The sequence below is a fragment of the Rutidosis leptorrhynchoides genome, chromosome 6 (assembly GCF_046630445.1).
Source record: "Rutidosis leptorrhynchoides isolate AG116_Rl617_1_P2 chromosome 6, CSIRO_AGI_Rlap_v1, whole genome shotgun sequence".
In the NCBI taxonomy this organism is placed as follows: Eukaryota; Viridiplantae; Streptophyta; class Magnoliopsida; order Asterales; family Asteraceae; genus Rutidosis; species Rutidosis leptorrhynchoides.
In genome coordinates, this window is record NC_092338.1 from 431,497,055 (window position 1) to 431,513,339 (window position 16,285).

The following is a 16,285-nucleotide window of genomic DNA, read 5'->3' on the forward strand; positions in this document are numbered from 1 at the left end:
TCCTAGCTATAGATGTGATGGGGAGGGTAGAAAGTGCAATTAGGCCAAAGTTAATTTAAATAAAAAGGAATTAAAATGCTGGAAATTGAGTTATTCACAAAATTATACAGAAAAACCTCCTGTATGTGTGTGTATGTCGATGTTGAGGGAGAAGGAGGAAGAAACCACAAATTGTTGAAATTAGACACATGCAATTGAAGATTTGTGAAATCTAACACACCTTAATCACTCTAGCAAGCTTTAATCTTCCAATTTCACTCTCTTTGTGCACAATTAGGGTTCTTAAACTCTAAAAGTCAAGGTATGAATTTTATGTCTATGTATTACTTTTATTGTGTGATAATGATGAGATTTATGCTTAAGAAGTTGCTAGTTGTTGAATGGTGCACAATTGTTTGAGTTAAAATGAAATTGTCATTGATTTTGGAAGAAGAATTAAGCATGAACTTGCATTTTGGATTTATGGTATGAATATGATGAATTTAGTGATGTTCTAGTTAAATTTCTAGTCATGCACACCAAGTGTTTGATAAAATGTCTCAATGAGATGTTCATGTGTTTTAGTTAGTAATTTTGAAGAAGGATGTTCATGTTTGAGTTATTGTTATTATTGTAAGTTATTCAATTTGATTAAGTAATAACTTAAGGGTGTTAGTAATGGAATTGGATTGTATGCAACTTATTAAATGAATAATGAAAAGATTGGTGGAAAGTTGCATGTATTACTAAAAGAGATGAACTAGTAATGTACATGATTAAAGTTATGAAGTTTAATTGGTAATATTCTTATCTTAGAAAAGATGAGATCAAGGCTAGAATGTATGTATGTTGTGATTAGGGGGTTAAGTGTATGTATAAGTATAGAAAGATGCAATGATTCATGAAAGTTGTGATTTTGTTGAGTTGTGTGATTAATGGGATTAGCTCATGTATAGGTGCTAATCAAGGAAAAGAGGTTACAAGTGATCAAGGAAATTCAATTAAGCAAGGTGAGTTTATAGGGGGTAATATGGGCGGGTCAAGAGTGGCTTAGTGTTCTCGGATTGCATCCGTGCAAGAGAGTAACGACTAAGTGCACTATATATGTAGCTTAGATAGAATTATTAGGTTAGCCTAATAATTGTATCTATGGTTGATGTTTAGCTTAGGCAAGGTTATTACATTGCTAGTAATCTTGCCTATGGTTTGTTTTAGCTTAGACACATTAAATGTCTATGTTTGAAATGATGATGAAATGAAATGATGATAGCTTAGGCATATTTAGTATGTCTATGGTTAGCTTAGGTATGATTACTAGGGTTGGCCTAGTAAGTCATGCCTATGGTATGAATGAATCGGATCCGAAAGTAAGCAAACAACCGATGGGTTGAAGGATAAGTGTTATGTTTTATGTTTTACTACTTTCCTATAACTCACTAAGTGTAAAAGCTTACTCCCATGATGTTTTATGTTTTAGGTGCTAAGGTTCATCGCGAAGGTAAGGAGCCCGTTTGAAGCGCTAGAGGAGCATTGGCATTAGTGTAAGTGGTATTGCAAGTCCCTTTTGTAAACACGCTCTACGGTTACCGCTTATCAACGCCTAGTGTTTTGAATGTGTCATGTTTGTTATTGTCAAATTTGGGACCAAATGATGGTTTAGATTATGAAAACATGTTTTGATGTTTAAAAGATGTTTGCGAATGTTTAATGATATTAGAAACTGTTTCCTTAAGTTTGTGTATGAATTATGCAGTTTTGATTGTGTTGGAAAAATGATGAAAGGTGTAAAATTTGGTTTAAATAAAAAGTTGCAGGTCAGATCCTGGACACGAGTTGTGTCGCGCCGCGGCAAAGCCCTCCGCGCCGCGGCAATGGCCTGAAGTTGAAATCAGAAACTGGGTTAAGATGTGTAATGTTTCCCGCGTTGTGTCGCGCCGCGACAAGGCAAACCGCGCCGCGGCATATACCTTGTCCGGGCAGTGACTCTGTTTTTCAAAAAAAAAAAAAAAAAAAAATTTTACTCGTTTAAAGGCGTTAAAAGTTGGTATCAGAGCTGTGGTTTAAGGGACTTGGATAACCCACGATAGGGATTATCTAGGCTTAAACCATTGTTATGAAATGATAAGCGGTTTAGGACTTGCATAAGTGTTAAGGTCGAATAGTTGTGCCATGCTCCATAGGGTAGAGTCGTTGACGAGACTTGTAGTTTAATGATTGAGATTATGATTGGTTTATGTAAGGAGTTTGATACTCGTTAGCCATGATGTCTTAGTAGATTAAATGTGTAATGGAATGGTGTAATAACAACAGGCCATTGTTATTACTTCATTTTAGTACACATGAACGTCTACTATGGTCATGGTGAATCGAGTTAGGAATTCTTTCGATTTGTTTGGTTATGATGATGATGTAGGTATTTGAACTAACGAGTTGAATGTAATTTTCAGAATGGCTATTGTATCACCGAATAGAGGTAATGAGGAGGACGACGAGTACGTCCACACCCCATCCATGGAGTCTATTGAAGACTCTCAAAATGAATCCGAAGAAGTTAACATGCCAAATGACATTTCGGGGCAAATAGGGCAAGCCTTGATACGTTATACCCCAACCTTGTTAGAAAAGATCAAGACATTGATAAACGACCAATTAGACGAGAAGTTAAAGACTCTTATTGCTAATAACCCTACTTTAAGAGGCGAAGGGGGAAGTGGGGTAAGACAAGAAGAGGTAGAAGCCCCAAGAAGGAAGGATGATCGATTTGAATATAAGAACTTTGCAAATTGCCATCCCCCGGAGTTTCATGGTAAGGTTGACCCAATTGTTAGTCAAAGATGGATTGATGAGATTGAAGAAACTTTTATGTTGTGTGAATGCCCCGAGCATTTAAAGGTAATTTATGCGGCTCATCAAATGAAGGGTAGTGGTTATGAGTGGTGGAATTTCATAGTTAAGTCTCATGGGCGAGACGTGGCTACAAGTTTCTCATGGGACAAGTTCCGTGAAATGTTTATGACCCAATTTGCTCCACCCGCCGAGGTTAGTAGGTTGAAATCCGAGTTTATGAATATAGAGCATGGAAGTAAATCGGTGACCGAGTTTAATGCCGAGTTCAATGATAAGTCTCTTTTTTGTCCGGACTTTGTGTCAAGTCCCAAGTTGATGATGGATCATTATCATGAAAAGTTGAATCCCGAGATAAGTGAATTTATCGACAAGAGCACTTATAAGACCTTAGCCGAAATGATGAATAGAGCACTTGTTAGAGAGCATGAACTTAGGAAGAAGGCGGCGTTTAAGCGAAAGTTAGATCAAGACTCTAAGGCGATGCATAATGTTAGTCCGAAGAAGGGTAAGTTTGGTTCCGAATCCCCGCACAAGTCAAAAGGGAGTTTTGTGTCGGGTAAGAGCGGTGGGAAAGAAGCCAAGTCGTGTACTAGGTGTGGTAAGAATCATACGGGTGAATGTAAAGCGGGTACCACTGATTGTTACTCTTGCGGGAAGCCGGGTCATAGGGCCGCCGAATGTCCTAAGAAAGGTAAGCAATGTTATTATTGTTTTGAGAAAGGTCACTTTCAAGGCGAATGTTCGGAATACAAGAAGGATTTAGCTAGTGGTAGCGTTAAGAAAGAGGTTAAGACGGAACCGAAGACTAGTGATAGCCGACCAAGGGCCCGAGCTCATCAGATTACCGCACTCGAAGCGAAGGAGTCCCAAAATGTGGTGTCAGGTACCTTTATTGTAAACTCTTTACCTGCACATGTTTTGTTTGATTCCGGTGCTACGCGGTCGTTTGTATCGTATTCTTTTTGTAAGCATTTTAATATGACCCCAAGTATGTTAGAACACCCATTAGTGGTTGAAATAGCGGATAATAAAACCGTGATGGTATATAGTATCATTAAGGGGTGTGAAATTGTTTTGGATGATGAAAAGTTTGTCATTGATTTAATACCCATGCATATGGGGGAATTTCAAGTAATTGTGGGTATGGATTGGTTAGATGACAATGAAGGGATAATTTTGTGTCGTAAGAAAATTGTGTTAGTTCAATCACCAAGTGGGAAAGTTATATGGATTTATGGGGAGCGAGCTAGGCGTGCTATTCCTATATGCACGTATGCTAGGGCTAAAAGATTTTTGTCTCATGGATGTTGTGCGTTTTTGGCACATGTTGTTGATAATTCGAAAAAAATTGTTGAATTAGATGATGTACCGATAGTTAACGAGTTTCCGGATGTGTTTCCAAGTGAATTGCCCGGTGTACCTCCCGAACGAGAGGTAGAGTTTAGAATAGATTTGATACCCGGGGCCATGCCAATTGCCAAAGCTCCCTATCGATTAGCCCCGTCGGAGATGAGAGAAATGATGACTCAATTACAAGATTTGATAGATAAAGGTTTTATACGTCCCAGTAGTTCACCATGGGGAGCTCCGGTTTTATTTGTGAAAAAGAAGGATGGAACTATGAGAATGTGCATTGATTATAGAGAATTGAATAAGGTCACTATTAAGAATAAGTATCCGTTGCCGAGGATAGACGATTTGTTTGATCAACTACAAGGTGCAAGTTTCTTTTCAAAGATAGATTTAAGGTCGGGTTACCATCAATTGAAAGTGAGGGAAGAAGATGTTCCTAAAACGGATTTTCGAACGAGGTATGGTCATTATGAGTTTGTGGTTATGCCGTTTGGGTTAACAAATGCTCCGGCCGCATTTATGGATTTGATGAATAGAGTTTGTCGACCGATGCTTGATAGATTTGTAATTGTATTCATTGATGACATTTTGGTATATTCTAAGAATGAAGAGGAACATGCGGTGCATTTAAGACAAGTATTAGAGACTTTAAGAAGAGAAAGGTTGTTTGCTAAGTTCTCTAAATGCGAGTTTTGGCTTCGTGAAGTTCAATTTTTGGGTCATGTCATTAATAAGAAGGGTATTTGTGTTGATCCGGTAAAGATAGAAGCAATTATGAGATGGGAACCACCTACGAATCCTACCGAGGTTAGGAGTTTTCTAGGCTTAGCGGGGTATTATCGACGGTTTATACAAGATTTTTCTAGAATAGCCACCCCACTCACCAAGTTGACTCGTAAAAGTGTGCCATGGAAATGGGAAGAAAAGCAAGAACAAGCGTTTCAACTCCTTAAGGAGAAGCTTGTTCAAGCGCCCATATTGGTTTTACCGGAAGGGAATGAGAACATGACGGTTTATTGTGATGCTTCTAAGAAAGGCTTAGGGTGTGTATTGATGCAAAATGGGAAGGTCATAGCTTATGCTTCCCGACAATTGAAGGAACACGAGAAACGTTATCCTACGCATGATTTAGAATTGACGGCCGTAGTTTTTGCTTTAAAGATTTGGCGTCATTATCTTTATGGTGTTAAGTTTTCCATTTATACCGATCATAAGAACTTAAAATATTTATTTGATCAAAGGGATCTGAATGATAGGCAAAGGAGAGGTCTCGATTTGGTGAAAGATTATGATTGTGAGATCTTATATCACCCCGGAAAAGCGAACGTGGTATCGGATGCTCTTAGTAGGAAGTCGAGTCATCAACCGATTAAGATAACGAGTTTGGCCATGGTAATATCACCTCAAATATTTGATGATATTCGTGTTGCACAAGGTGAAGCATTATCGCCCGAAAACATGAGAAAAGAAAGGATCAAGGGGCAAGTTGATGATTTTGTGGTAGATTCTCGTGGATTAAGACTTAGATATGGGAGAATTTGGGTACCTTTGCAAAGTGGTGTTAGAAGTGAGCTCCTTGACTTAGCTCACAAATCTAAGTATTCGATTCACCCCGGTGCTACGAAAATGTATAGAGATTTAAGGAAAGACTATTGGTGGCCGGGAATGAAGAGGGATATAGTTAAGTATGTGCACAAGTGTCTTACTTGTCTTCAAGTGAAAGCCGATCATCAAATGCCTTATGGTAAGATGCAACCTTTAGAGGTACCGGTTTGGAAATGGGAGCATATTACAATAGATTTAGTGACTAAGTTGCCTAAGACCCCTAGACAACACGATGCAATTTGGGTTATTGTTGATAGATTGACTAAGAGTGCATTATTCTTGGCAATAAGAGAAGCTTCGTCATCGGAAGCAATGTCTAAGTTGTATATGAAGGAAGTTGTTGCAAGGCATGGAGTGCCGGTTTCTATAGTTTCGGATCGAGACACCCGATTTACCTCACGATATTGGAGAAAGTTTCAAGAGGAAATGGGTACTAAGTTACATATAAGTACCGCGTTTCACCCGCAAACGGATGGTCAAAGTGAACGGACTATACAAACTCTTGAGGATATGTTGAGAGCATGTGTCATCGATTTCGGTGGAAGTTGGGATACTCATTTACCTTTAGTTGAGTTTTCATACAACAATAGTTATCACTCTACAATTGGAATGGCACCATATGAGATGTTGTATGGAAGGAGGTGTAGAACCCCGACTTGTTGGGGCGAAGTGGGTCAACGAGAATTAGGAAGCACGGAAATAGTACAACAAACCACCGAGATGATCGACCAAATTCGTGAAAGAATGAAGGCGGCACAAGATCGACAAAAGTCTTATGTAGATAAAAGGAGAAAACCGATAGAATTTCAAGTAGGTGATAGAGTGATGCTAAAAGTTTCTCCATGGAAAGGCATCATTCGTTTTAGAAAGAGGGGAAAATTGGGTCCAAGGTTCGTGGGACCATTTGAGATAGTGGCGAAAGTTGGGAAGGTAGCCTACCGTTTGGCTTTACCCGAAGAATTGAGTAATATACATGACACATTTCACGTGTCGCAATTGAGAAAGTGCTTGGCGGATGAATCAACCTATGTTCCTTTGAATGAAATTGAGGTCGATAATAAGTTAAGATATGCGGAGAAGCCAATAAAGATTTTGGAGCAAAAGGTTAAGCGCTTGAGAAATAAGTCGGTTATATTGTTGAAGGTATTATGGCAATTTAGAAAAGGTTCCGAATGTACATGGGAACCCGAAGAATGGCTCATGAAGTATTATCCGTCGTTGCATCAAGAATGGTTCGCGAGGACGCGAACGATCCAAGAGGGGGAGAGTTGTAACATCCCAATTATTTAAGGTATTATTTTATGTGAAATTTTATTGCTAAGAAATTAATTGGTAAAAGTTATTTTATGTTAAATGGACAAAAGTTAAGTTTATTGGTTAAGTTAAGAAGGACTAATGGTGCAAAGTTAGAATTAAGGACCTTCCTAGCTATAGATGTGATGGGAAGGGTAGAAAGTGCAATTAGGCCAAAGTTAATTTAAATAAAAAGGAATTAAAATGCTGGAAATTGAGTTATTCACAAAATTATACAGAAAAACCTCCTGTATGTGTGTGTATGTCGATGTTGAGGGAGAAGGAGGAAGAAACCACAAATTGTTGAAATTAGACTCATGCAATTGAAGATTTGTGAAATCTAACACACCTTAATCACTCTAGCAAGCTTTAATCTTCCAATTTCACTCTCTTTGTGCACAATTAGGGTTCTTAAACTCTAAAAGTCAAGGTATGAATTTTATGTCTATGTATTGCTTTTATTGTGTGATAATGATGAGATTTATGCTTAAGAAGTTGCTAGTTGTTGAATGGTGCACAATTGTTTGAGTTAAAATGAAATTGTCATTGATTTTGGAAGAAGAATTAAGCATGAACTTGCATTTTGGATTTATGGTATGAATATGATGAATTTAGTGATGTTCTAGTTAAATTTCTAGTCATGCACACCAAGTGTTTGATAAAATGTCTCAATGAGATGTTCATGTGTTTTAGTTAGTAATTTTGAAGAAGGATGTTCATGTTTGAGTTATTGTTATTATTGTAAGTTATGGAATTTGATTAAGTAATAACTTAAGGGTGTTAGTAATGGAATTGGATTGTATGCAACTTATTAAATGAATAATGAAAAGATTGGTGGAAAGTTGCATGTATTACTAAAAGAGATGAACTAGTAATGTACATGATTAAAGTTATGAAGTTTAATTGGTAATATTCTTATCTTAGAAAAGATGAGATCAAGGCTAGAATGTATGTATGTTGTGATTAGGGGGTTAAGTGTATGTATAAGTATAGAAAGATGCAATGATTCATGAAAGTTGTGATTTTGTTGAGTTGTGTGATTAATGGGATTAGCTCATGTATAGGTGCTAATCAAGGAAAAGAGGTTACAAGTGATCAAGGAAATTCAATTAAGCAAGGTGAGTTTATAGGGGGTAATATGGGCGGGTCAAGAGTGGCTTAGTGTTCTCGGATTGCATCCGTGCAAGAGAGTAACGACTAAGTGCACTATATATGTAGCTTAAATAGAATTATTAGGTTAGCCTAATAATTGTATCTATGGTTGATGTTTAGCTTAGGCAAGGTTATTACATTGCTAGTAATCTTGCCTATGGTTTGTTTTAGCTTAGACACATTAAATGTCTATGTTTGAAATGATGATGAAATGAAATGATGATAGCTTAGGCATATTTAGTATGTCTATGGTTAGCTTAGGTATGATTACTAGGGTTGGCCTAGTAAGTCATGCCTATGGTATGAATGAATCGGATCCGAAAGTAAGCAAACAACCGATGGGTTGAAGGATAAGTGTTATGTTTTATGTTTTACTACTTTCCTATAACTCACTAAGTGTAAAAGCTTACTCCCATGATGTTTTATGTTTTAGGTGCTAAGGTTCATCGCGAAGGTAAGGAGCCCGTTTGAAGCGCTAGAGGAGCATTGGCATTAGTGTAAGTGGTATTGCAAGTCCCTTTTGTAAACACGCTCTACGGTTACCGCTTATCAACGCCTAGTGTTTTGAATGTGTCATGTTTGTTATTGTCAAATTTGGGACCAAATGATGGTTTAGATTATGAAAACATGTTTTGATGTTTAAAAGATGTTTGCGAATGTTTAATGATATTAGAAACTGTTTCCTTAAGTTTGTGTATGAATTATGCAGTTTTGATTGTGTTGGAAAAATGATGAAAGGTGTAAAATTTGGTTTAAATAAAAAGTTGCAGGTCAGATCCTGGACACGAGTTGTGTCGCGCCGCGGCAAAGCCCTCCGCGCCGCGGCAATGGCCTGAAGTTGAAATCAGAAACTGGGTTAAGATGTGTAATGTTTCCCGCGTTGTGTCGCGCCGCGACAAGGCAAACCGCGCCGCGGCATATACTTTGTCCGGGCAGTGACTCTGTTTTTCAAAAAAAAAAAAAAAAAAAAAAAAAAAATTTACTCGTTTAAAGGCGTTAAAGATAATAAATAAAAAAATGATAATAATAATAATAATAATAATAATAATAATAATAATAATAGTAATAGTAATAATAATAATAATAAATTGTATTATCCTTATAATAGTAATATTAATAATAGTGATAACTATAATAATAATAATAATCCTTTTTAATGATAATGGTAATAATAATTATAAATAATAATGATGTTAATAATAATAATATTAATGTTAATGTTAGAGATAATAATAATATGATAAATATCTTGTAAGAATTTCGAACCATCTACACAAGTTCGCATTTTACCAACAGTGAATCCACTTTGAAACTTTTTAATTCATGGATTAGTTAATTTGTTCCTGTGTCGACATACTATATATATATATATATATATATATATATATATATAATAGTAATAATAAACAAAATAATATAATATTTAATATATAAAAGAAACGTGTAGTGAATTATTTAATAAGGTGAAGAAACAAAACATCCTGGTCCCGGGGCTTGTTATAAGTCATCAGTCTTCTAATATATGTATGTGTATATTCTCGTGGAGAAGAAAAACAATTGTTAGAGACTATCATTGGAGCCCCACACTCTTGACTAGCCGACATTTTTTTTATTGTTTACATTAAAACTTGTGAATATTTCTTGTACATATCCTACCGACATAATTGATGTTGGATATCTATGATGGCCCAACATGTAGAGATAAATGGTTTGAGATCATGACTCAGATTGTAATCCAATTAACAGTGATCCACTAGCTATATAACATAACTAGCTGAATTGATATATAAATATGTATATGTATGTATGTATGTATGTATATATGTATGTATGTATGTATGTATGTATATATATATATATATATATATATATATATATATATATATATATATATATATATAAGAACAAGTTAATTATAACGTAAGTTATTTTCATATCAAATTTTAATAATTAAATCACATAATATTTCAAATTATATTTCAATTTATTATATCTATGTATGTATATACATATAAATATATACATATTTATTTACAAGTAATTGTTCGTGAATCGTCGAGAACAGTCGAAGGTCAAATGATCTTATGAAAATAGTTTACAAACTTTAATACTCAACATTACAGACTTTGCTTATCGTGTCGAAATCTAATAAGAATTAAGTTTAAATTTGATCGAAAATTTCCGGGTCGTCACATTTTGTACTCGGGTTACGTGTACAATTATATATCTGAAATCTTGTGGTCTATTAAAATGATGGAAATGAATGTTTATGATAAACTAATGAACTCACCAACCTTTTGGTTGACACTTGAAAGCATGTTTATTCTCAGGTTTGAAAGAAATCTTTCGTTGTGCATTTGCTCATTTAGAGATATTACTTGGAGTCATTCATGGCATATTTTAAAAGACGTTGCATTCAAGTCATTGAGTTCAATAAAGATTATTATTAAGAAGATAACAGATTAAGTCATTTATAGATTGGGACATATTATGAAATGGTATGCATGCCTGTCAACTTTCAATGTAATGAAAGGTTGTCTTTTAAAAACGAATGCAATGTTTGTAAAATTTATCATGTAGAGGTCAAATTGCCTCGTGATGTAACCATATGTTATTGTATTGGTCCTTATGGATTAGGACGGGTCACTTCAGGAACCATTCATGCGCTAGCAGATTTAGGAGAAAGTATCAACCTAATCCCCTACTCTCTCTACTAGAGATTAGAGTTAGAAGACTTATCACCAACCAAAATGACGATCCAGCTTGTCGATCACACAATTCGATATCCTAAGGGCATAGTTGAGAACGTCTTGGTGAAAGTCGATAAATTATTGTATCCTACAGATTTCGTAGTAATGGACATTAAGGAAGACCTACACACACCGATAGTGTTAGGAAAACTTTTCGTGAATACAGCTAGGACTGTAATTGATGTGTACAATCAAACCTTAATCTTGTGATCACATGGGGAGAGCATTACCTTTAAAATTGACCGACTTACCGATATTTCTGGACAGGCAGATATGTTTGCTATTTCCACCAGACGGATCACTTCCGATGATGAGTCTCCACCACCTGCCAATGATGTCGAAATGGGTGTCGAATCACAGTCTGCTGACGACCCAGAAATGGAAGAAGAGGATCCCAACGAAGAAATAGAGGAAGAAGAGGAATCTGGGGAGGAATAGGAAATGGGGGACCTAAAACAAACTGCGATGATACCCTCCCTAAGCTTGGAACGTCACGAAGAATTAATGAGGCTAGAGATGAAGGATCACATTTTAATCATTCGTTTCAAGAAGAAAATTGATAAGGCTAAGGTTAAAGATATGGAAATTGATCCTGCAAGTGTTGAAGTGAAGCACCAGAATGCTGAAGAATCTCGTTCATCAGACGAATCCATAGAAAAATACTATAACGATGATGACGAGGAAGAGAAACATGAAGACATTCTGGATAACTCATATTCTCCACCCGAACCAGATCAGGAGGAGCTGGACTCTTCTTCAGATCGGATTTCGGTCATATCTAATCACACCGACATGATAACCATCATCAATAACATCGATGAATTTGAAGATATTCTCGAAGCCATTCGTAAATCAACAATTGATTTCACACTAGGATTAAACAGAACGGATCATGGCTATCAAAGACGAATACAACCTCTATCTATAGAGAGAAGACAATAATGTTGAAATCTTAGAAGGGCGCATTCAAGACTTTATCAATACTCTTCACGATCATATCTACCATGAAGAAAGGAAATGAGAGCACAATTCAGTGGTTCGCACTATTCTCGAGACAAGATTTTATCGAGATCAGAAGATAATTTACTCTAAGGTTTACAATGCCTTAGCTGGATCTGCACTTTCGTTCTCAGCAAATCAACGAGCACTACTGACTCTCATCCGGAAACATATGGATCTTTCCATCGGATGCCCAACTTATCACTATGATTTGCAAATGATCGAAGATATTCACAGCCTCTTTGCTCTCTTGGAAAGAGAAAATTGCGAAAGCACACCAGACATGCTAGTGATTTATGTAACAATTGATCACCACGCTGATCTGATTAACAAAGGGTTACAAGACGTAGTAGCAAAAGAAGGGAGAAGTAACAATCCATTTTCACATCTCAAACCAGACCGAGTCAACATTGCCACTTATGTTACGAAGCAGATAGCACGTATCTTCCACGAATCCACGGATCTTAGTTTCACATTCAAAGCTGGATGTCGGGAGATAAACTCAAAGACGGTGACATTAATGCTTGGGTCAGGAATGCTTTTCATTTCTTTTCAGCTTCGCCTCTTGACCAATCTGTGCAAGGCTACAGCTGTGGAGAACACCGTTCATAAGATTTTTAGATACCGAATATACAATTTCTGACACTATTTGAAGACCTCCGAAATGAACATCCTATCAGAGAGATAATAACCACCAGAACTGCCTCAATGATTGATATTCATGGATCAATCAGCAGAGTCATTGATCATATTCTCATCAGACTTCAAGATTTGTCACGAGCCGAAACCGTACATTATCTATCTTTCAGAAGATCTTCAAGAGAAGTACCGAATCTACTACCACTTTTGATCCAGCACTTTCTCCGAATCTATCCACCAAGACTCACATTCCCTCGAGAAGAACATGATTACAACTATAAGGAGGAATGTCTGCTTTTTAGGCATCATTACGGTCGAGCCAACGAACTTAAATAAAAGCGCTTCTCAGGAGGCAACCCGTGCAATAAAGTAGAGTAGAAAATAAAGGATGACAAATGAGCCGAACAATTAGTAGAAAAGATTTGTGTGGCGACCCGACCAAAATCGTCATTGACGGCGCCGCTAACTTAGGTCCCGTTGCGTGGTCGTAGTCCCTATATGAGACTCGTTTGACCAAAATTATGTCGCATTCATTTGAAAGGTACAAGACTTGCAAGTTTAGTTTACAAAACCGTTCGACAACAAGTCTAAGTTTACAAAAGTCATAAAGTATAAATGAAATAACTTGCGATATAATTAGTTTAAAAACACAGTTGCTATAAATAGCGTAAGTATGTAAACAAAAGTTTGAATCCAAAAGTGCTATCCCTAGCGTATGCATGCATGGTTGACTCCAATCAAGTAATCAAAGAGTGCGGAAGCATGTATCAAGTAGCCAAGTATGAACCTGAGAAAACATGTAGAAAACTGTCAACGAAAAACGTTGGTGAGATCATAAATGTATTTGTAAAAGTATGTTTTTTTGAATCACAAGGTTTAGTATCAAGCGTATACATCTCTAAAGATGTGTTTGTATCAAAAAGTATACATCTCAAAAGATGTTATTTGTAAACCATAAGATTTTGTATAAAGTGAATATCAAGCGTATACATCGCAAAAGATGTTGTCTGTATCACGAGCACCCAATTACCAAAACTTAACTGAATCTTACCTCTGCATAATAGTGTTAGAACCTACACTATACACCGAAAATATGTTTCATCCGTCAGACGAGGGTTCGTCAAACCCGTATGGCCACACAACATAAATTCTCGCTCACACCCTACAAGTGTAACTAATGGTAATTGAACTTGAGGATTTTTGTTCTAACTCGTATGTTTCTTTGCTCTTGTATTCGTATTTGTGTTCAAAGTATGAAAGTATAAACCGTATAAAATGTATATAAAGTATATGTTTCTCAGCCCACGATTTAAAGTATAAAAGTATTTGCAAAGGTGGGACTATGATCTCACCTCGAGTGCACGAGTATAAAAGTACTTCACAAAGTAAACGTGTGCATGAAAGTTGCTTAGCCTTGACCTAAACAAGTAAGTTGTATCAATTAACCGGTTACGACACAAGGTCGGGTGAAATGTGTTCAATTAGTCCTATGGCTCGTTATGACTCGATTATATAGCATGTGAATCAAATTATCAAGTTTCATGCAAGATACAAGTAAAGAATCATGTTAGAAAGATTGCATAATCATTTGGTTAAGTTTGACAAAAAGTCAAACTTTGGTCGGTCAAAGTCAACGAAAAAGTCAACACGTTCGGGTTCGGTCCCGAACTATTTTTCTGAGGTTTTTATTCATGTATAAGCATGTTAGAACAAGTCTCATGTGAATCGGGGGTGCGTAGCATAGCAAACATTATTCGAAAATCGACAAAATTGGACAGCCCACTTTGGCGCGCCGCGCGGGTGTATGGCGCGCCGCGCCATTACCTGTGCAGAGAATTCTGGCAGTTTTCACACTCAAGCACGAATCCAACTTCAAATACCCATAAATCCTAAACCGTAAACATCCAAAACAAGTATCTTATATCGTTGGAAATGTATTCTGACAAGGAATACAACTAACCACTTTTCATCAAGCAAAACATTATTTACAATAGCCGAAATCTCGTCAAGTGGTCATTAAATGTTCAAAACCATCGTTTCAAGTTTACAAAACGCATTTTAAGATTCGGGAATGCAATTCACACATATGATATGCCGTTTTGAAGGTAATGAAACATACAATACAACTAATCACTAACTAATAACATTTCATGGCATTCAAAGCATCAAAATTCCATTTCAAGTTCATCAAACCCTAACCCAAATCCACCAAAACCAATAATCGAGTTTATGGAGTTTTCTCAAGCAACCTACACATCAAATTGAAGCTAGTGATACTAGTAACACAATTAAAACATGAACTTTAACAATTTAACAACATTTAATCACCCAAAACTCAAGATTAAGCACACCCATTTCAAATGTTCAAACTAGTTACTCAAAACAACAAATCGAGCAAACAAAACATGTATTCATGCTAGACACGAGCCATAGACACTAACTAACACCATTTCAAGTATATAAAATGAATTTAGAGAAATTTAGTGTTTTAGAAACGTTACCCAAACGAGATGAAGTTGGTACCAAAATGTAGAGGATGAAGAGAGGATCACGAATATGTAATTTGTTTTGTGATGAACTTCCTTGATTGAATTTAGATGATAAATCTTTGATGTTGGGGTTTGAGAGAAAACATGGAAGTAGCAAGAATGAGGGAGGTGGAATGGATGGAGGAGAAGGCCACTTTGACTATTTGACCTAGTCAAATTTTTGCCCACTTGGCAAGTTTAGTCCCTCAAGTTTTAAAGCGGGTGCGGGAATTAACCGAGCGAATATTTTAAAAACGCTCGAGTAAACGAGTGATATTATAATTAAATAACGGGAATATTATGAACGTTAGTCAACGGAAAATACGAAATTAAATAACGAAAGATATTATTCTTTAAAAAAAAAAGACAGTGTTAAAAATAAATTTAACGCAAAAACGCGGGATGTTACATTACCTACACCTTAAAAGAAATTTCGTCCCGAAATTTAGTTGGAAGTAGTGGTTGTTGTTTCTTCTTTGAAACCTTGCGTTGTCGGTTCTACGAATAAGTGAAGGTACTCCTTCGGGTATTTCAACGAACTTCGACAGTCGCGATTTTACGTTGGTTTAAAGTTTGGTTTCATGATTCAAAATTTCAACCGGTTCTCCTAGGAAGGAAAGTTTGTCACCGATAGTAGGTTCGTCGAAGACGATAACATGTTCCTGTTTCGCAAGACTCTTCTTCAAGTTTGATATATAGAATGTAGGATGAACGGAGCTCAAATGAATCGAAAAATCTAAACGGTATGCATCGGGTCCAATACGCCCCAAGATTTCAAAAGGATCAAAATATCGCGGATTTAGCTTTCTACGTTTCCCGAAATGAATTACACCTCCTCAAGATGCGACTTTTAACGTTACGCGGTTTTCCACATGGAATTTGAAAAGTTTACGTCTAACAGTGGCATAGCTCCTTTAGCGACTACAGTCGTCTCGAGCCTTTCTGAGGTTAAAGAAGTTTCTTGGTTGTTCCATGAATTAGCTCGGGTTCGGTGGTTTGATTATCATTAACTTGGTTCTACAAAAGGAGAATGACGTTTCCGGTCATATAAGATTTCAAAAGGTGTGACGTTAAAACTAGAATGAAAATCATTGTAGTAAGAGAATTTGGCTAAAGGAAAATACTCTTCTCAAGTAAATT